At 41.6% G+C, this 22135-nt stretch overlaps 1 protein-coding gene across 23 annotated transcripts in view; it reads right to left on the reverse strand.

Moving 5' to 3' along the window:
* Nucleotides 1–22135, reverse strand: part of LOC125452749 (myelin transcription factor 1-like protein) — a 402372-nt gene that overhangs the window by 283200 nt on the left and 97037 nt on the right. For 13 of the 23 annotated variants that reach the window (XM_059645600.1, XM_048531538.2, XM_048531535.2 and 10 more), the window contains one exon: nucleotides 21912–22095. The exons of 8 other annotated variants lie outside the window; for them this stretch is intronic. The gene's annotated coding sequence lies outside the window, so the exon portion shown is untranslated. Of the gene's footprint in view, nucleotides 1–17842; nucleotides 17914–21911; nucleotides 22096–22135 lie in introns of all 23 variants that reach the window. 2 more of the 23 variants (XM_048531540.2, XM_048531536.2) reach the window with 1 other exon arrangement.

Consider the following 22135-nt stretch of genomic DNA (forward strand, 5'->3'; position numbering starts at 1 on the left):
GTTCACTCCCTCTACCACCAATGCTTAGCAGCAGCAATCTACACCATGTACAAGTTGCACTGTGAAAATTCACCGAAGTCTCCTTAGGCAAAGGATCCAAATCCATAATCATTACCGTCAAGAAGGACAAGGGCAGCAGACACATGAGAACACCACCACATGCATGCTCCCCTCATCATCCTGACTCAGAAATATATTGCTGCTCCTCCACTGTTCTAGGGCCAAAATCCTGAAATTCCTTCCCTAACAGTATTGAGTCTACCTAAATCAAATGGATCACAGTGGTTCACAAAGGCAGCTTATCACCACCTTCACAATGTTATCTCAGGATCAGCAATAATTGCTGGCCCAGCCAGCAACACCCACATCCCATGAATGAATTTTTAAAAGTTGTTTACCATGAAGTCTATACATAAAGTGTTCACAAAAGAAGAACACAGCCTATGGCCCAGTTACTCAGAATCACCGATTGCGAATGTGCACAAGGAGATCATTTAGCCACTGTTTCTGAACTGGATTTCTCAGCATTTCAACTTAGTGCCAATCACCTGCCTCTACCCACCATACCCCACAGCCCTTCCACCTGCTTCTATTTATATAATCATCCAATGCTGTCCAGAATTGCTCAACAGAACCTGTCTCCACCACATATCCACAGGTCTACGCCCGCTGGTCTCTCTTTTCTTGCACTCCTTTTAAAAGTGTATCATTTTATTCATATTTTCTCTCCCTCATTCTTCCAAAAACATATGTCTTGCCATTAAATTTATTCTCTCCATTATCCCATTTCACCAGTCCGCCTATTTCTTTGACTGAACTGCCTTCATTGTTTGTGTTATTTCAAAGTTCCCTCTCAGCTGCAAATTTTGAAAATGTCGCTTGTACACCCAAGTCCATGTCAGTAATATATACCAAAAAGAACAGTGATCATAGCACCGACCTCTGGAGGGAGTGCCACTTAATATCACACTGTAAAACAACCACTTAGTGCCACCTTCCGTCCCTTCCCGAATTTCCTGCACCAAAGCTGTATGCACTTTCGTTCTGCGGACTTCAATTCTGCTAGCAAGTCTGTCATGTTGTGCTTTAGCAAATACATTTTAAGGGTACACATACACTACATCAACAGCAACATTCCCATCAATTCTTTCACTTAGCTCAGAAAGGATGCAAGTAGGCAATCATAGTTTACCTTTAACAATTTTTTGTTGGCTTTAAGTCATTCTCATAATTTTTCCAAGCGGTAATTAATATTTTCTTGGATGAAATCCTTGAGTGTTCCCTCACCAGGGTGTTAGATTGATTGGTTTCCCATTAGTGTGCTTGTTGTTCTGCTCCTTTTTGTTTCACCCTGAGAAGGAGTGCAATTTTGCAGTGCTCTGGTATCAATTCCACATCTGATGAGGATTAGAAAGTTGTGGCCAGGCCCACTGCAATTTCTATCATTCCTTCGTCTAGTTACCTAGCATTCATTCCATTCTGACAAGTTGACATTTCTACATTGAGTGCATTGCAACATAGGCAAGACTAGGAAAAACGACCTGTTCAGGGATTATCAGGGGGTAGGAATGAAATTGAAGAGCAGGTCCTCAAAGGTTACAATCTCTGGATTATTGCCCGAGCCACGTGCAAATTGGCATAGGACACAAGAATAAGGGAAGTAAACACGTGGCTAAAAGCGTGATGCAGGAAACATAGAACATAGAACATAGAACAGTACAGCACAGAACAGGCCCTTCAGCCCACAATGTTGTGCCGACCATTGATCCTCATGGATGCACCCTCAAATTTCTGTGACCATATGCATGTCCAGCAGTCTCTTAAATGACCCCAATGACCTTGCTTCCACAACTGCTGCTGGCAACGCATTCCATGCTCTCACAACTCTCTGCGTAAAGAACCTGCCTCTGACATCCCCTCTATACTTTCCACCAACCAGCTTAAAACTATGACCCCTCGTGCTAGCCATTTCTGCCCTGGGAAATAGTCTCTGGCTATCGACTCTATCTATGCCTCTCATTATCTTGTATACCTCAATTAGGTCCCCTCTCCTCCTCCTTTTCTCCAATGAAAAGAGACCGAGCTCAGTCAACCTCTCTTCATAAGATAAGCCCTCCAGTCCAGGCAGCATCCTGGTAAACCTCCTCTGAACCCTCTCCAAAGCATCCACATCTTTCCTATAATAGGGCGCCCAGAACTGGACGCAGTATTCCAAGTGCGGCCTAACCAAAGTTTTATAGAGCTGCAACAAGATCTCACGACTCTTAAACTCAATCCCCCTGTTAATGAAAGCCAAAACACCATATGCTTTCTTAACAACCCTGTCCACTTGGGTGGCCATTTTAAGGGATCTATGTATCTGCACACCAAGATCCCTCTGTTCCTCCACGCTGCCAAGAATCCTATCCTTAATCCTGTACTCAGCTTTCAAATTCGACCTTCCAAAATGCATCACCTCGCATTTATCCAGGTTGAACTCCATCTGCCACCTCTCAGCCCATCTCTGCATCCTGTCAATGTCCCGCTGCAGCCTACAACAGCCCTCTACACTGTCAACGACACCTCCGACCTTTGTGTCGTCTGCAAACTTGCTGACCCATCCTTCAATTCCCTCGTCCAAGTCATTAATAAAAATTACAAACAGTAGAGGCCCAAGGACAGAGCCCTGTGGAACCCCACTCACCACTGACTTCCAGGCAGAATATTTTCCTTCTACTACCACTCGCTGTCTTCTGTTGGCCAGCCAATTCTGTATCCAAGCAGCTAAGTTCCCCTGTATCCCATTCCTCCTGACCTTCTGAATGAGCCTTCCATGGGGAACCTTATCAAATGCCTTACTGAAGTCCATATACACCACATCCACAGCTTGACCCTCATCAACCTTACTAGTCACATCCTCAAAAAACTCGATAAGGTTTGTAAGGCATGACCTACCCCTCACAAAGCCGTGTTGACTGTATTTGATCAAGCCATGCTCTTCCAGATGGTCATAAATCTTATCCCTCAGAATCCTTTCTAACACCTTGCAGACGACAGACGTGAGACTTACCGGTCTATAATTGCCGGGGATTTCCCTATTTCCTTTCTTGAAGAGAGGAATTACATTTGCCTCTCTCCAGTCCTCAGGTACGACTCCAGTGGAGAGCGAGGATGCAAAGATCTTCGCAAGTGGCGAAGCAATTGCATTTCTCGCTTCCCAAAGCAGCCGAGGACAAATCTGATCCGGGCCTGGCGACTTGTCAATCTTAATGTTTGACAAAATTTTCAGTACATCAGCTTCCTCTATCTCTATCCATTCCAGCATGCACACCTGCTCTTCAAAGGTTTCATTCACTACACAGGTCGTTTCTTTCGTAAAGACAGAAGCAAAAAACTCATTTAGGGCTTCCCCTACCTCCTCAGGCTCCACATACAAGTTCCCTATGCTATCCCTGATCGGCCCTACTCTTTCTTTGACCATTCTCTTATTCCTCACGTAAGTGTAAAATGCCTTTGTGTTTTCCCGGATTCCTTCTGCCAAGCCTTTCTCGTGCCCCCTCCTGGCTCTCCTCAGACCATTTTTGAGCTCCTTCCTTGCCTGCATGTAATCCCCTCTAGCTGAACTTGACCCTAGCTTCCTCCACCTTATGTAAGCTACCTTCTTCCTTTTCACTAGAAGCTCCACCGCTCTCGTCATCCAAGGTTCCTTTATCTTACCCCGTCTTGCCTGTCTCAGAGGGACATATTTACTCTTACCCTGAGGGAAAGAGGGGTTTCTTTTCATGGGGCACTAGCATCAGTATTAGAACAGGAGGGATCTGTACCGCTAGGATGGTCACCACCTGAACCAAGCTAGGACCAACATTCCAGCGAAAAAGGGTAAATAGGTAGTCAACAGGACTATAAATGAGAAAGTTTGGGTTGGGGCGTTGTGGGGAGGGAAGCTTAAAACCTACCCCAGTGGCAAGCAAAGAAACAGGCTAACATCTGTAGGGGCAGATTCCACTGTGTGGAAAAATATGAAAAAATGACAGGAAAAGAGAACTCAGAAGAGATTATTAAAGTCTCCAGCACAGACACAAATAGGATACTATTTGGACAGGGTTAGGTATCAAACTTCAGGCACACTGGATAAATGAATGACAATGAGAGACGGTTAATATAGGACTGAAGGTGTTAGATCTGAATGCACGCATTTTATGGAATGAGGTAAATGAGCTTGTGGCACAGATCGCAACTAGAAGGTATGATGTGGTAGGCATCATGGAGAGGTGGCTGCAAGGGGATCAGAATTGGGAGCTGAATATCCAGGGATGTACATCCTATCGAAAAGACAGGCAGGTGGGCAGAAGGGATGGGATTGCCTTGTTAGTAATAAATGAAATTAAATCAATAGTAAGAAATGAAGTAGGGCCAGATGGTGAAGAACCTGTGTGGGTAGAGTTCAGGAACCTCAGAGGTTAAAAAAGAAACACCATAGTTGGAATTATGTACAGGCCTCCAAACAATGGTCAGGAGCTGGGGAGCAAGATACACCAGGAGATAGAACAGGTGTGCAAGAAAGGCAAAGTTACAGTGATCATGGGTGACCTCAATATGCAGGTGGACTGGGAAAATTAGGTTAGCAGTGAATTGCAAGAAAAGGAATTTGTGAAATGTCAACAAGATGGCTTTTTGGAACAGCTTATGGATGAGCCCACGAGGGAACAGGCAATACTGGATTTAGTATTGTGCAATGAGGCAGACTTGATAATGGAGCTTAAGGTGAGGAACCCTTAGAAGTCAGTGACCAGAATATGATTGAATTTACTCTGAAGTTTGAGAGAGACAAGATAGGATCAGAGGTAACGGTATTACAGCTGAATAAAGACAACTACAAAGGCATGAGGAAAGAACTGGGGCAGAATTGACTGGGAGAGGAGCCTGGAAGGAAAAATAGTGGAACAGCAATGGCAGCAGTTTCTGGGAGTAATTCAGGGAACACAGCAAAAATTCACCTCTCGTAAAAAGAAGCAGAATACAGGGAGGATGTGGCAACTGTGGCTGCCAAGGGAAGTCAAGGATAGCATAAAAGCAAAAGAGAAAGCATATAATGTGGCAAAGGGTAGTGGGACACCAGTGGATTGGAAAGCTTACAAAGACCAACAAAAAAGAAATAAGAAGTGATGAGATTAAATATGAGGGCAAGCTAACCAGTTATATAAAGGAGGATGATAAGAATTTCTTTAGATTTAAAAAGGGCAAAAGAGAGGCAAAAGTGGACATTGGACCATGGGAAAATGATGCTGGATGGATAGTAATGGGGAACAAGGAAATGGCTGAGGTACTGAATAATTGCTTTGTGTCAGTTTTCACAGTGGAAGACATTAGTAATATCCCAAAAATTCAAGAGGGTTAGGGTGCAGAGTTGAGTATGGTGGCCATCACCAGGGTGAAGGTACTAGTGAAACTGAATGGTCTGAAGATGGATAAATAACCTGGACCTGATGGACTACACCGCAGAGTTCATAAGGAGATAGCTGAAGAGATAGTGGAGGCGTTAGTGATGATTTTTCAGGAATCGTCAGAGTCAGGGAGGGTCCCAGAGGACTAGAAAATAGCTAACATGACATCCCTGTTTAAAAATGGAGTAAGGCAAAAGATTTAAAATTACAGGTCAATTAGCCTAACCTTGGTTGTGGGTAAGACTCTAGAGTCCATTGTGAAGGATGAGATTTCTGAATACTTGAAAAATGCATGGCAAAATAGGGCAAAGTCAGCATGGCTTCATCAAGGGGAGGTCATGCCTGACAAATCTGTTAGAATTCTTTGAGGATATAACAAGCAGGTTAGACCAAGGAGAGCCAATGGATGTTACCCACTTCGACTTCAAGAAGGCTTTTGACAAGGTGCCGCACAGGAGGCTACTGAGTAAGACAAGGGCCCATGGTGTTAGAAGCAAGGTGCATGGATAGAAGATTGGCTGTCTGGCAGAAAGCACAAAGTGGGGTTAAAGGGATCCTTTTCAGATGGCAGCTTATGACAAGTGGTGTTTCACAAGGGCCAGTATTGGGACTGCAAATTTTGACGTTATACATTAATAATCGAGATGTAGGAACTGAGGGCATTTTGGCAACATTTGCAGACAATACAAATTTAAACAGAGGGACAGGTAGTGTTTAGGATGCTGGGAGACTGCAGAAGGATTTGGACAGGTTAGGAGTGTGGACAAAGAAGTGGCAGATGGAGTACAACAAGGGAAAGTGTGGAGCTGTGTACTTTGGAAAAAAGAATAGAGGAATGGACTATTTTCTAAATGGGGAGAAAACTCAGAAATCTGAAGCGCAAAGGAACTTGGGAGTTCTGGTCCAGGATTCTCTCAAGGTAAACTTGCAGGTTGAGTCAGTAGTTAGGAAAGCAAATACAACGTTGGCATTTATTTTGAGAAGACTTGAATATAAAGGTAGGGATGCACTACTGAGGCTTTATAAGGCTCTGGTCAGGCCACATTTGGAGTATTGTGGGCAGTTTTGGTGCGCATAGCTCAGGAAAGATGCACTGGCCCTGGAGCAGGTTCATAGGACTTTCATGAGAATGGTCCCAGGAATGAAAGGCTTAACATATGAAGAATATTTGAGGACTCTGGGCCTATACTCAATTGAGTTTCGAAGGATGAGAGGGGATATAATTGAAACTTACAGAATACTGAACGGCCTGGACAGAGTAGATGCTGGGAAGATGGTTCCATTGGTAGGAGAGACAAGGACCTGAGGATAATAAAGTGTGAAGCTGGATGAACACAGCAGGCCAAGCAGCATCTCAGGAGCACAAAAACTGATGTTTCGGGCCTACGTCAGCTTTTGTGCTCCTGAGATGCTGCTTGGCCTGCTGTGTTCATCCAGCTTCACACTTTATTATCTTGGATTGTCTAGCATCTGCAGTTCCCATTATCTCTGATACAAGAACCCGAGGACACTGCTTTACAGTAAAGGGAAGACCTTTTAGAACGGAGATAAGGAGAAACTTCTTCAGCCAAGGAGTGGTGAATCTATGGAATTCACTGCCACAGACAGCGTGGAGGCCAGTTCATTGAGTATATTTACGACTAAGATAGATAGGTTCTTGATTGTCAAGGCGATCAACAGTTACGGGGAGAAAGCAGGAAAATGTGGTTGAGAAACTTATCAGCCATGATTCAATAGCGGAGCAGACTCGATGAACTGAATGGCCTAATTGCTATACCTGTGTCTTATGGTCTTATGAGGGTGATGATTCTGAAAGGGTTAATGTTGGAGATTGCATTAGGCTCCACCTAATCTGATGTTATACATTCCTGGTGGAGAGTGAGGAGTGCAGCTTGTGATCCTGATGGAATCAGATGTGTCATGTCTAGGACCTCAGAAAAGTTGTCATTATGTCCAACTGTTCAGGTAACTTTTATACATGGCTATCGTGCAATAAACTCCATCTTGTTTTTAAGTCAAGTGTCTCTGGTTTATCCTCTACACTGATTAACTGAAAAAGGCCTTTAGTCCCAGTATATGGGTGAGGTTTAGTAGCAGTTCTCTATTGTAACGACAAGTTGTTCATGGTTTGATATAAAAGCATTGGATAGGCACTGCCAGCAGTGTTAATGCAGTTATTTAATCCATTGTTATCCTATAAGATTACTCTGGTAGCACCTCCTTGTTGTGAAATTGACAGCATATTCTCACAACATGATGATGGATACAAAGTTCTAATTTTGTACAGTTAGCTTTGTCCTCTTTTTCTCTTCTTGGCAACATATCTAGCCGGTTCCCAAACTAATATTCTCTGATGGCCTCCCGCCACACATGAACAGTTGTATGTGCCACCTTTGACTCCAATCTAGCTAGATCTAACTCCGTTATAACTCAATGAAATTAGATGTACACCAGTGGCATATTTTCACAATAATCCGTCCTGGTCATTTTTCCACAACTATTCTAATCCCAATGATATTAAGGTATTAAAATTAATGATACATTTCCTCAATGTTTTTTTCACTGAACAATACTCCACTTCCCTGAAGAAGAATTGCTGGAGCCAAAATGTTGACTCTGCCTTCTCTCCACAGATACTGCAAGACTTGCTGAGTTTCTCCAGCAATTTTTATTTTTGTCTACTCTACTTGCGCCATTTCAGACCCAGAACTCAATCTAGTATTGCTCTCTTCCTCACGAGCATGAAAACTACAAATCAAGAAAATTATCTTGCAAACATTTCAAGAATTCTTTTTCCTTGTGGCTACTTATGCTGTCATTGTCCCAGGATAAATGAAGACCCTTTCATTTCTCAACAAAATTTTTTTATGATCTCCTTTGGAGGGCTATTTGGAGGCCTATTACATAAGCCAAGTAATACAATAGTTCCTTTATTGTTAATTATAAACAAATAGATTCTGCCTTTGAACTGTAAAGTATATTGTTCCATCCTAACCCCTTTCTTTCCTCTTTGCCTTTTCTTCTTTAATACATTGTAACTAGGAATTTGAAATGTCCAATTCTCCCCTTGCCTAAGCATGTCTCCATAATTTCCACAATACCAAAATCCCACGAGGCTGCATATGGTTGACCAATGTCATTTACCATGTTTAAACATAGATGGAAAAAGTTTAGCAATGTGCATTGCTTTCAGTAGAATGGCATACACTCAACCAACTACCCAGAAGCAAACAATGTGATAAGCTGCTACTTGCATGGTTTCCCTCGTGTCCTTTAATGTTATTAGTCATGATGTAGAGGTGCCGGTGTTCGACTAGGGTGGACAAAGTCAGAAGTCACATGACATCAGGTTAGAGTCCAACACGTTTATTTGAAATCACAAGCTTTTAGAGCGCTACTCCTTCGTCAACTAAATATCCATTTATTAAACAATTAATGCAATGTAGCTAAATTAGGTGCTATTGACTGGATACACTGCAGACTATAACCCAGTGTTATTAGTGAGGGAACCAATGCACTTAAAATTGCAGTCTACAGAGGGGGTCAATATTCAATTTCTGTCTAGTGTTGCACGTGAATAAATTTTTTCCCCATGCACCCCAATTGAATCTAGGGCTGTCTCGCATTCATTCCCACCAGTGTCCAAATCTCCCCTATTCCAAACAGTCTTTAATGCTTTCTTTGTCAGTCTCAAGCCTTGTACCTTGTCTCTACATGCTTCATTGTGGTACCAGTCCCCTCATTAATTTAAGCCTTTACCTCCAACACTAGCCAACTTCCTTAAGGCACTAACCCTGTTGCAGTGAAACACTGCCAACTTTTACAGGTGCCTTCTGCCTCAGGCTCAGGTCTAAATGCACCAGCAACCTGAAGCCCCCTCTCTTGTCATGCATTAAACTCTCTTATCTGACCATTCCTCAACTCATATGCTCATGAAACAAAAACAGAAAATGCTTGAAAAACTCAGCAGGTCTGGCAGCATCTGTGGACAGAAATCAGAGTTAACGGTCAAGAGATGCTTCTTCATATGCTCATGTGTGTGTGTGGCGCTGCAGGGGTGCTGCTTTCTAGCTTTGCCCTCAGCTTCTGAAACTGTATTTTTCCTTTTCACATCATTGATTTCAAAATGAGGCATAGTTTCAGCTATCCCTCTTCCCTGCATGCTCATAAAAAAAACTTGGTTCAGTGACATCCTCTACTCTCACAGAGGGAACTGAAATACTGTCCGAGACTCAGTTCAGCAGTTACAGAAATAATTGCCTATCCCGCCATTCAATCCCTTACAACCATCTTTATAGAAATTGCTGGTTGTGTGATAGGTTAGGGTTCTCACATCTGAATTTCAATCTTTCATTGTTACAATATCCTTCTGTTATCTACTCCAATGCATAGGCATGGCCATTGTTTCACTGGCCTTGCTTCTTTCCCACTTTTTGAGTCACACTGTTGTAAATTTGATGTCCTGACTCTATTCAAAGCTAAGCCTGCTTTGCCATTTCTTAATATAGTACATTATTTTCCAAAGTCTTCAAACAGCAGAGCTCCTACACCTCTCGGGCTTGTCACTCTCCTGACAGCACCTAAGTTGGACTGGGTATGATGAAAGACTGAAGCAGGATCTCAGTGGAACCCTTGTTTGGCCTGTTATTGAATTACATTAGTAGCAGGCAATGGCCATTTTAACAAAGATAAAGCTCGTGTACTTCCTCATGACATTCAAATGCACCAGAATCGTGCAGCTTTACACCAATTAGGTCACCAATGGCCAAACATTAACGTATACCAACCACACCAACATTATGGTATTCAGCAACAAATGGCTCAATGCCTAACTATGCAAAACCTCACCTGCAGTGCATTGCTAAAGTCAGAAGTGTGCAGAATATACTCATTTTACCTGAATGAGTATTGTTACTACAACAAACAGAGTAGTTCACTTGCACATTCTTTTGTTATTTAGCTAAATATTCATTTATTAAACAATCAATGCAATGTAGCTAAATTAGGGGCTATCCACTGGCTACACTGCAGAAACTCACACCAAGTTTCCAACAAGAGTACCTTCCAGCCCTGAGACCAAGAAAGAAAGCAGTAGCAATACCGCAGAAACAGCAACAACTCTAAATATGGCTCTTGACTGGGGCAGGAATCAATTCCAATTCAATGACTGTGCCTTTATCAGTAACACTTGGTCCCTGTGATCTCCTAGAATAGCTTTGATCACTTGCAAGGATCAGCAAGGAATTATTTTACAAATTTTTAATGCACCTTATGTGCATAGTTCCACATCTATGCAAAGCAGATACAGCAAGCAGGTAGGGGGGAAATCTGCACATTACATGCAGCCTTACATTTGCTGTGTGTCAAAGGTCACCAGCTGATCTACACCACCTCACACTGGTTGTCTGAATATTAATCACTGGAAGGTAAGTATTTTTCTGGTAGCAAAGTACAAAACAATGCTTGTTTTCTTGTGTGAAGTTATGTACTGAAATAAAACATTGATAAATAGAATTCATTTTCAAAATTAAGCAACGAATAATTAACTACAACTGTGTAACTGTGTGATGCATGACAATCATTCCGTTTGATTTAATCATTTTGCACATTAAAACATCTGCATTTCTAGGATAAATCTTTGTTTCACAATTGCACTAGCTTCCATTATACTGAGCAATTTTACATTGCCATCCAGAAGAAATGTTATGGATACGGTCTCCTTAAGCTATTTGTTAGTCTGATGATGTTGGGTGACACCTTTCTCTCCACCCACACTGCACAAAAGTAATTCCCTGGTTTATTTCTAATTCCAGAACCAGAAACACAATCATTCAGGCTGAATTATACAACTGTCTTGTGCTTATAGTTCTTCAGCCTGTGCAATGACTAAATGGTTACATAAGGTAAGCAGCATTTAATTCCATTAGCGTTGCATTAGCCGACTGTTTGAACAAAATTAATTTCACCCCTTAGAAAAGGTTGCTCATTGACCATTCCCCTAACACATTTGGGTTACTGGTACCTTTGTTACTGAAGCTAAAAGATCCACTTCCAGAAATCTCCACATTTTGTCTTCTACTTTACTGTGCTGTTTCAAATTGATCTAGTCTTCGAGGGCTTTGTCTGAATCCTTTGCGTATGAGCCTAAACCTAAACACTAGCTTTTGGCACACGGTCTTGTCCTAAACTAAGAACCAGAGGGTCACTGGATAGCAATCAAAAATATGATTTTTGCTGTGATTTTTGTCCTTACTTGACTGGGGCAGCAATATTAACTCCTGTTCCACCATCTCTGCTGCAGCTGTGAACTGCACATTCGGTAGAGATCACAGACTGCATCTAGGGTCTACATGGCACAATGCCACACCACATAAGCAGTTACTTGCTAAGCCATCAGGGAAGGAGTCCCTGCGATTAATTTGATATCTTACATTACAATGAAAGTGATAGATCAAGGATAGATTCTCTTCCACCTACATTCTCCCTGAAGGAAATCTATTACTTATTTTTTACAGCACTAGCGGCAGTCGGGAATTCTGCATTGCCAAGACGCTAGCATTTAGATGAACCAAGATCCTACCAAATTCCAAGACATAAAAGAACATGTAGCTCTTTGGAAGTCCCAGGCAAGATTCCTCCCTTGACAACTCAGGTTGTAATCTGCCTTTATATTTCATTTGTTTTTGTGGATCTTACTGTGTGAAATTTGTTCCTGGAGACAACCAGAAGACTTGTGAATATAGACTAAAGAAGAACAGTAGTCCCAATACTGACACCTGAAGATGCCACTCTGCAACACCGTTCAATCTGCATATTAACTCTTCACAATAATCTGATTTCTATCCTTTAGCTAATTTCATTTCCACACCATTATTGCCTCTAATTCAATGAATGCTTGACAAAGTCATTGATGTGAAAAATTAACTCATGCAACCATAACTTGAAACCAAGTTTCCCAAACTAAACTAGTCCCATTTGCCTGCACTTGACCCATATCCCACTAAACCTTTCTATTCATGTCCATGTCCAAATATCTTTTAAATGTTATAACTATACCTGCATCTACCACTTCCTCTGGAAATTCATTGCACATACAAACCACCTTCTGTGTGAAAACATTGTCCCCTCAGGTCCCTTTTAAATCTTTCTCCTCTCATCTTAAAATTACACTGTCTGGCTTTGAACTCCCCAAACCTAAAGAAAAGATTTTTGCTGTCTTCCCGTCTGGATATTACAATATCCTTTATCTTCATAAATTCTCTCATATTAGGAAGACCTTCCTGGCCCATCTCCTTTATATTTACATATCAGTATTCACTCTTTACGTATGTCCTTTTCCTCCACCCACTTCTCTATCTCTATTTATACTTGACGATGGAACAATTACAGTTCTGACAGAACAGAGGCTGAGAGTGCACAGTACTAAATTCATGTTCATTGCCATTATATATATAGAATTGCAGAATCCATACAGTGCGGAAACAGGCCATCTTGGCGATCAAGTCAACACCAACCCTCCGAGGAGATCCCCAGACCTAACCACCAAACCTATCCATTTAACCCAACATTTCCCATAGCTAACCCACCAAGCCTACACATCCCTGGACACTATGGGCAATTTAGCATGGCCAATCCACCTAATCTGCCCAGTTTTGGATTGTGGGAGGAACCCCCCAGATCACTCAGTGGAAATGCACACAGACATGGGGAGAACGTGCAAACTCCACATAGATAGACAGTCGTGCAAGGCAGGAATTGGACCGAGGTCCCCAACACTGTGAGGCAGCAGTGATAATCACTTTGCCATCATGCCACTCAGTTATGAAAGTTATTTCCACTCTTTCATAAAGTCCTGTCTTATTCCTCTTCCTTTAAACTGTTTTAATTCATAAGAAGCACCACAGTCAGTACTTTTGCATATACTGAAATTGTTCACTTTTAAGCTATTTAATGATTGACCTTTGAATGTTCCCTCTCCTACCTTCAATCTTCTTCAAGCTTCAGTGTATCCCAGTTATTCTATTTACCATCTCCACGAAGAGATTGATGCCAGTGCAGTTTAGCCCTATTTTTGTTAAGCTTCTCTTGTCCCAAAATTTACCTCATGTTCCAAAGATCAAAATACTTTTCCTTCTGTGTCACAATTTTATCCAAACATTTTCCTGAATAATCCTACACTGCCTATATTGTCCAGAATATGTAATTAAGTCATCCAAAGATTTGTCCTTTCCAGTATTCAATACAAATATTTAATGATTTTCACACGTTAAGCAACCAACGTTGTTTGTTCCAAAGCTGACTATTCTGTCCTAACCTGCTACAGTACTCTAGTGAAGCTCATTGTCAGGTAAGTTCCTTTAATTTCTCTCGTTCCCCTGACTTTGATGAAAAGTACTTTGCCATTCACACCTCCTCTAGACATCTCTTAGTTTTATTAATTTTACCATTGTCAAAAACCTTTTGTCAATTAATTGACCCTACCCTCTGCACAATCTTTTTCTTCTTCCTATCAGTCTTCTCCCTGACATTTGCTCAAAACTTGTTACTTTTCTAACTTTCCTCTGTTCTGATGAAGGTTCTAGACCTGAAATCATACAATCCTTGCAGTGTGCAAGGAGACCTTTCAGCACATCAAATCCACACCGACCCGCCAAAGGGCATCGCACCCAGACCCACATCACCGCTCCCCCTCCCCAACCCTATCCCTGTAACCCTGCATATCCCATGCCTAATCCACCTAGTCTGCACATTCCTGGACACTATGGGCAAGTTAGCATGGCCAACCCTGAACTGAATCCACTTAACCTGAACATCTTTGGACTGTGGGAGTGTCTAGTGTCTGGAGGTCTAGGAGGAAACCCACACAGACATGGGGAGAATGTGCAAACTCCACACAGTCACCCAAGGGTGAAACTAAATCTGGGTCCCTGTCATTCTGTGGCAGCAGTGCTAACCACTGAACCACTGTGACACAGATATTAGCTTTTTTTTCTCTGCATTATTGCAGACTGACAGCTCAGTTTTTCCATCATTTTCTGTTTAAATACCAATAGTAATTGTGAATAACAATCACGAAGCGGCACTTCAAATAACGCTTAAAATCTTGGAGATGATTAAACTATTTTTTAATGGAGTATCTATATTATTTAAATCAGTATTTGAATTTGGATAATGCATAAATCGAATGAACTTTTCATTTACAGGAAAAGCAAAGGAGTGTTGACTACTGGAAGCAGGAAGAAAGCTGTAAAAAAGGTGAAATGGTGCAGCACTAAAGGATCAAAAATAAAATGCCACAATGTGAATAACATCAACAACACTAGGCCAGATCTTCAAGTCTCTGGTTGATTTGGAGACCAGTAATACCCCAGAGATGAAAAATAATCCACTCTGCAGTGCCAATGCAAGGATTCTGCTGTTATTGCCCAGAAGGTTTTAACGTCTATGGGGCACTGCCAACATTTTATAGGACCTTCTGAACAAGTATCTACATCTGAGTTAGAGTAGTAGACTTCAAATAGTTCAAACTTTGTTCACAGCGGGAGAATTGTACCAAGTCATAATGCTTATTTGGAGTAATGGGGCAGACAGGATGGGCCAACTGGCCTCCCTCTGTTGACAAGAAAGACAATGGGAGGTCCACACTGCCTCTTCCAAGAAAATCTCCTGGATCTACTCCTAATCAAGCAAGTCCAAGAGCAATACAGGGGCTACCTCTGGAGTTGGGTCCCCAGGAGTGGTAATCCTAGCTGCCATGAGCTGCTAGCCAATCAGAGGTCAGCAGCTCCTGCACTAGGCAACACTGGGTTGGAGGCCAAGGCCAGAAGACCAAGCCTGGAGCCCCAGAACCCAGGAGTAGATAAGTGATGTATGTGTGGCATGGGGGGGCATAGAGTGGAAGTGTTCACATGGTCAAGCTTAACGAAGCGTGTTTCACGGACAGAAATAACAGAGGGGGTTGCTGCCAGTAGACACCTGCCTGCTCGCTGTCCATGCCCTCCATCAGGCACTTAAGTGCCTTTGATTCAATGCCCTCATCAACTGGCAACCCACACTCTTTTTCTGCTTCTATTCCTCCATATGCAGGCAGGCCCAACATGAACAATGAGTTATTCATAGCAACAGCATGAAAAAATCCTTAAGTAGTCTTTAATGTTTCAGCTCATGGTATCAATTGACAGTGGAGCAGGAAGGCCATGGATCTTCCTGTCCTGAACATTGCTCTGATTGACATTGGAAGACGGCCAAGATTAGTTGTGCCATCCTTCCTTCCTTCTTCACCACTTCCAGGAGGGAAGGATTCTGCCCACAGATTCCGATACTGATTGGAAGATCTGGGCCATTATGTTGGGAATGCACTTGTAACAATTCTTCTCATTGACAACGAGGCAGACCACTGAGTAAAGAAGAAATGTACTCACTTCTCACAGAATAACATCATTGAGTATATATAGCAACCAGGAAGTGTAAGTATGCTAATGAGTATTCATTTTAAATTACAATCGTTCACAATGAATCTTTTATACTTCAGATAAAACTCAGAGGAGTATTCCATGAAGTAGACTGTGAAAATGAACAGCTTTAACAAAGGTCTCAATATTCTCTTCCAAATGGAAACAACTCCAAAAGCAAACTCTTTTTGTGATTTTCTTTCAAAGAATAGCATTCAAGATGAGCACACCAACAACAAATTAATTACAGAGTTCCTGATTTCAGGACACTCTGGCAAACATTATTGAACAGCAATGACCTTTGTCAATGAACCAATCACACTGGCAGAGATCACAAGTCCGCCCTACTTTGTGATACTTTTTAATGTTAGTTCATAGGGAGGACTTATTACTTAAAAAGTAATACTTTTTAATGGGACTAAAGTATCCAACATCTCAGCAGTAATTAATTTATTCACCAAATTTTGTTTTGTAAATTAGAAGCTATAGAATAAATAAAAGAATAGTCTTTATTTTCCAAATATGTATTCACAAATTGACACCGACCTAACAACGGTTTCATTAGAACAGGAAGATACTGCTGTGCAGATCACAATTTGAGAATGAACAAAAAGCAAAACCACAAATAAGGAGGCAGAAATCATAATTCCAATTTAAAAATATAAATAATATTTTTTTTTAATTTTAAAGATGAATTAGGACCCCAAAAGATGGAGATACATGTAGATTGAAAAGTCCCTGCTATAAATCGGACGGATCTGAATATCAATGCACCTAAGATATAATTGATGGTTAGTGTGGGAAAATTCCTATGATGTCTGAACTTCTTTTCCAAAGTTTCATCTACCCCTAAATTATTTTGAGATATCAGGAGAACTCCCAGGAAAATTCCAGATAAACACATACATCCGCAGGAATCCAGATTGTTCTTCTGGCTGCTCTTTCCTCAAACATTTGCATTTGACCTTATGTCTCGATTCTTGAGTAAACATATTATTACAATAATGCTGAATGATTTGAAGAATCTCTTGGGTAGGACTTCATTGAGAACACCTAAAAGGAGGAGATTTTTTGTGATCACCAGTCAGCAGCCTGATGTGCCTCTCTCTTGGATTTGATTTCCATTGAAGTCAAGAATGCTATAAAACAGGCTGCTAATTTGCTCTTATCGATCTTCTACTGTGGCCCAAATTCAAAAACACTCCCAGAGGATTACAGTTGACATGTCTGTAAAAACTGAGATCTGAGACCAGATCTTTAGACAAAAACAGGGGGTTTGGCTTTTATTCGAGAGATACTTTCACAGGACTGAAATCCACACCAGGTCTTTGGAACAGCCAAGCTGCCAATAATGACACTGATGCTGGTTGCTGGCATGGTGCATGGCAGGGAACAGATGTCCCAGGCTATCTACCGGTATTTCTGATGTTTAAATGAGAAAAGAGCAATTGTGACAAATTCTCATTAGATTCTTCCTCCTCCCAAAACTAGCACAAGGGATATGATAAATGAAGGATTTATTGGAGCCAAAAGCTGGGGGGTGTAACATGCAACACATGAAACATTAAGGATTTGAGCGTTAAAGATTGGGGCTCAACTCTCTGACAAAATTGACTATTATTTGACTATATACAATACTCAAAAAATATGAATCAATTGTGCATATGGTACCTGGGAAATAGCCAAACTTTCCCATTCCCAAAGTGTGTTACAATTTTCTTTGTTTCAATCTCTTTGTGTCCATTCGTGGTTAGCACTAGAGCAGCTAAAGCTGTGCTTCAAAGTCCATGACCTTGAGTTCAGCTTCTATCATTTCTCTTTCAGTATGGAATTGTCAGGAAAGGCAGAAGATTCTCCTGAACTAGGGAACTCGGATGAGAAAATTGATATTCTTTCACTGTAATGAACACCAATGAAATGAACCACTAACCTTTCAAATGAACCTTTAGAGTCAGCATTTTTAATTACCTTAACTTGTAGATGTTTACTGTCTTTCTCAACCAGTCAGAACACATCTCCCTCAATCCATCATGTCGCTGCTAATTAATGCAAATGAGATAGAAGCACAAAAGTGAGAGGTTCTGCTCTACTGATCATATCAGCGATTCCTCCAATTGAAGTTTGGATATCCAAACAAGGAATAACAAGTGCCTGAAGACTCAAATATTTCTATGACTTCCTTTTTCAAAGGAGATTTCTTATTTTTGAGCAACATTCTAAAATTTCAGTTTCTCAAATGTTATCTTGTAATAGCATCTCGTTTTAGTATTAATAATGCAATGCATGTTTAATTTACTTTACAGAACTGGGGAAAATCTAGTTTAAAATGAAGAGTTATCCTTTCAGGACAAAGATGAGGAGATTTTTTTTATCTGTTTCTAGGGTTGTGCAACTTTGGAACTCCCTGTTTCAGAAGAAGCTGGAGATGGGGCCAATGAATATTTTGAAGGCAGTGGTAGATAGATTCTTAACAGGTAAAGGAATCAGAAGTTATCTGAAGTAGGTGTGAAAGTGGAATGAAACTAAACACAGATCAGCCATGAACTTGTTGAATGATTTGAGGGATGAATGGCCTACTTTTGCTCCTATTTCAAATGTCCATGTTTTAATGCCATAGTAGAACTGAATATTGCAGTACCAATGCAGCATACGTTATATTAGTCTGTAGCAGACGTATTTCAGAGTGGTCAATGTCACTTTTTCTTACTGCTTCCCCCTCTGCATTTATGTCCTTGACACCAGTAGCTTGACACCTTCCAGGACAAAGCATACCAAATCCATAAACATTCAATCACTCTACCACCAATGCTCAGTAGTGGCAGAGTGAACTATCAACAAGGTGCACTACAGAAATCCACCAAAGCTCCTAAAACAGCACATTCAAAGCTACTCCATCTCATAGCACAAGGGTAACAATAGAATGAACTTCCAGAGAAAGTGCTGATGTGGGTACAGTTACAATATTTAAAAGCTTTTTGGATAAGTACATGAATAAGAAATGTTTGGAGAGTTATGAACCATGGCAGATGGGACTAGTTTGTCTGGGATTATGGTTGACACGGTCTGGTTGGACCGAAGGGTCTGTTTCCATGCTGTATACCTCTATGAGGTCTGTGGAACACCATAGCCTGCAGTTCACCTTCAAGGCACTCACCTGGCTTGGAAATATATCACCACTTCTTCAGTGTCACTAGGTAAAAATGCAGGAATTTCCTCTCCAATGGTATTGTGGCTCAACTTGTAGCAAATGGACTGCGATAGTTCAAGAAGACAGCTCACCATCACCTTCTCAAAGGCAGTTAGGGATTGACAATAAATACTGACAATGCCAGAGATGCCCATATCCCACAAGAGGATATGTTAAAAACATTCTAATGTTAGGCCTATTGGAGTTAATTTTGGTATGGCCCCTGTACACTGGTGAGAGCAGCCCACCAATCAGGTGGAGGGGAGGTACAGAAGGGCCAGCACCTCAGCAGTTCAAGAAGGCAGCTCATCACCACCTTCTCAACGACAATTAGGAACTGCCAATAAATGCAGCACAGCCAGTGATACCCACATCCCACAAATGAATGAAAAAAAAATCCAGTTACACCTCAGTTTGAGTTTGCGCAAAATGTTTATTGCCCATTGGAATGCTGAAATTACAACAGCTCATGGACAATTGATGTTCCCGCCTAGTTACAGTGAGATCACTGGGTTCTTGTTTCCCCAGCCTGCTTCAAAATCAGACTGCAGCAGACAGCAGTGGGAATGGAATGGGGATCTCAGCACTGCAGAGTGATTTTGGTCTTGCTACCTCTCTATGCCTGCCAACAGGATTATGACAACAAAGTTGGCTCTTTTAAGTCAGTACTGCAAAGTTAGAGCCAGAAACTGGGAAAAAAATTGAAGGCTGACCAATGGCTGGCTCATTCTTACACATTACCTGGCACTAGAACAAAATGTGACATCAGCAAAGGCTTGGGAGCAAGAACTTTGATTGTTCCAGTTGTTACAGATGGTACATGACCCCAAGTACCCAAATAATATTGGCACATTAGGAACAGAAGTAGGCCATTCAGCCCCTTGGGTCTGCTCTTAGATTCAATTACGTTCTGGCTGACCTGCACTTCAACTCCATATCTCTCGGTAGTCTTACTGAACACAAATCTATCACTTGAATGCTCCAGTTGTCTAAGCAAAGAGACACATTTTAAAAAGTCTGTGCTAATATATTTGCATTTCACATGATCTTATTTTTTAAAAAAGAGATTAGTCAATGACATTGCACACTCTGTGATGTAGCATTTGGCTATCAAGTACAGCAGAGTCCCAGTTTGATTATGTGTTGAAGTGACTGATCAAACCTGGGACAAGAGTCAAAACAGGAAGAAATAAAATAGAATGACACATTAGCCACAAGAAACAGTGCAGTATAATAAAATGTTTGGACACAGGAACAATAAAATGTGAATTCCTGACCAATAAGGGATGTTAAGTTGAAGGCACATATTTCTCCATAGTGTGGGAGTGAGGGAAGTGGCGAGGGAGCCATGAAGGCGCTGATGGAATTCAATTTATTTCCTTAAGGGAGGAGGTGGGCAGTATAGCACAGAAAACCCAAAGGTCAGCTTAGTGTGAAGTCTGTGGAAACTTAACTGTGGAACATGTAACATCACTGACAAATTCCCTGTCTGAAAACAACCTTTCATGACAGGGAACAGTTGTGCTGGAATCAGATCGAACAAGGTCATTGGACTGGTTAGGCCTATAGGCCAACTGGAACTGAATCAATTCTGTTGGGGTCATTACTGTTGGCAATGGGAGGTGTTCAGAGGCCAATTGTGGAGAGGTGACAGAATGGAAAGCTCCTGGGGAGTTGACAAATGGAAAGCACAGGCCTAGGAAGAGGGTGAATTGAGAGACCTTGAATGGTGTGGAGTGGACAGAAACAGTAAAAAGGGTCTAGGCCCAAAACGTCAGCTTTTGTGCTCCTGAGATGCTGCTTGGCCTGCTGTGTTCATCCAGCTTCACACTTTATTATCCCCAGTAAAAAGGGTGAAGTGGGATTCTCATTTGACACTGCAAGAGCACCAATAAATTAATGACTGACTCTCAGATAGGTTTGGATTGAGTGAAAGTTAATAATATTCCGGATCCTGATTCAAATATACCTTAACCCACCCATTCCAGTTTTATCAGACATGGAACTGGGTTGGCAGACAGCCAGGCTGCTCACAGAAGGCAGGTAGTCACTTCAGGTTTTAGTGAGTGTCAGCTCAATTCATCTGTTGAAAATGAATGCTGGATAACTTGGCTGCCTGAGACTCTGGAACCTGCTTGTTAAACCTAACTGAGGAACTGCTGAAATGGGAAGCAAGTGGCTTTTGACTCAGCTTTTGATCCAGGAATGCCCACCTGGCCAACCTCGTATGAGGATCCCACATGACTTTTTTTTACTGAGATTGCAAGAACGGCAGATGCTGAAGTCAGAGATAACAAAGTGTGGAGATGGAATAACACAGCTTCTGACGAAGGGTCCTGACCTGAAACGTCAGCTTTCCTGTTCTGCTGATGCTGCCTGGCCTGCTGTGTTCCTTCAGCTCCGCACTTTGATGTTTTTTGCTGTTTCTGTCTATTCTACTCCTCACCTATCCAAAATTTCTTGGTTCAACCTCTTGTTGTAGGCCAGTATCTTCCATCCCCTCACCTCACCAGAAGCACTGCTCTCCCCATTTGGCTTCTTATCACCTCCCATTGCAAAGACCATGACTCCCAACAGAACTGATTCACCTCCAGTTGACCTAACTAGTCCTATGGCCTTATTTGATCTGATCTGTGCCTAACTGCTCCCTGTCAGTCAAAGTTGTTTCCAGACATGGAAATCTGTTAATGAAGTGACATTTCACACAGTTATGACTCTAGAATGGAATTGGCAACGGCCTGGGGGTCAGCCACGCACCTTTGGAAGGAAATTAAGGTAAAGACATACAGCAGGAGGAGTTTAAAAAAGTGAAATTAATTTTTCAAGACAGTAAAATAAACCAATACTTACCAGAACATCATTCTTCAGTAAGGTATTAGCATCCACACTGATGCACTGAGCTTTGCTTTGCCTTGGGGCATTCTATTCAATGATGAAAAATGCAAGTATGTGCTGCCATAGAAATATTCATTGTCCATTTCAATCCATTTCTGTTATGCATTCACATTGGTGCACCAGAACTTCTCTTGCATTCCTGCCAAGGCATGTCACAAATGCAATTCAAGTTCTAAGAT

This window comes from Stegostoma tigrinum, chromosome 4, assembly GCF_030684315.1.
Source record: "Stegostoma tigrinum isolate sSteTig4 chromosome 4, sSteTig4.hap1, whole genome shotgun sequence".
Lineage (NCBI taxonomy): Eukaryota > Metazoa > Chordata > Chondrichthyes > Orectolobiformes > Stegostomatidae > Stegostoma > Stegostoma tigrinum.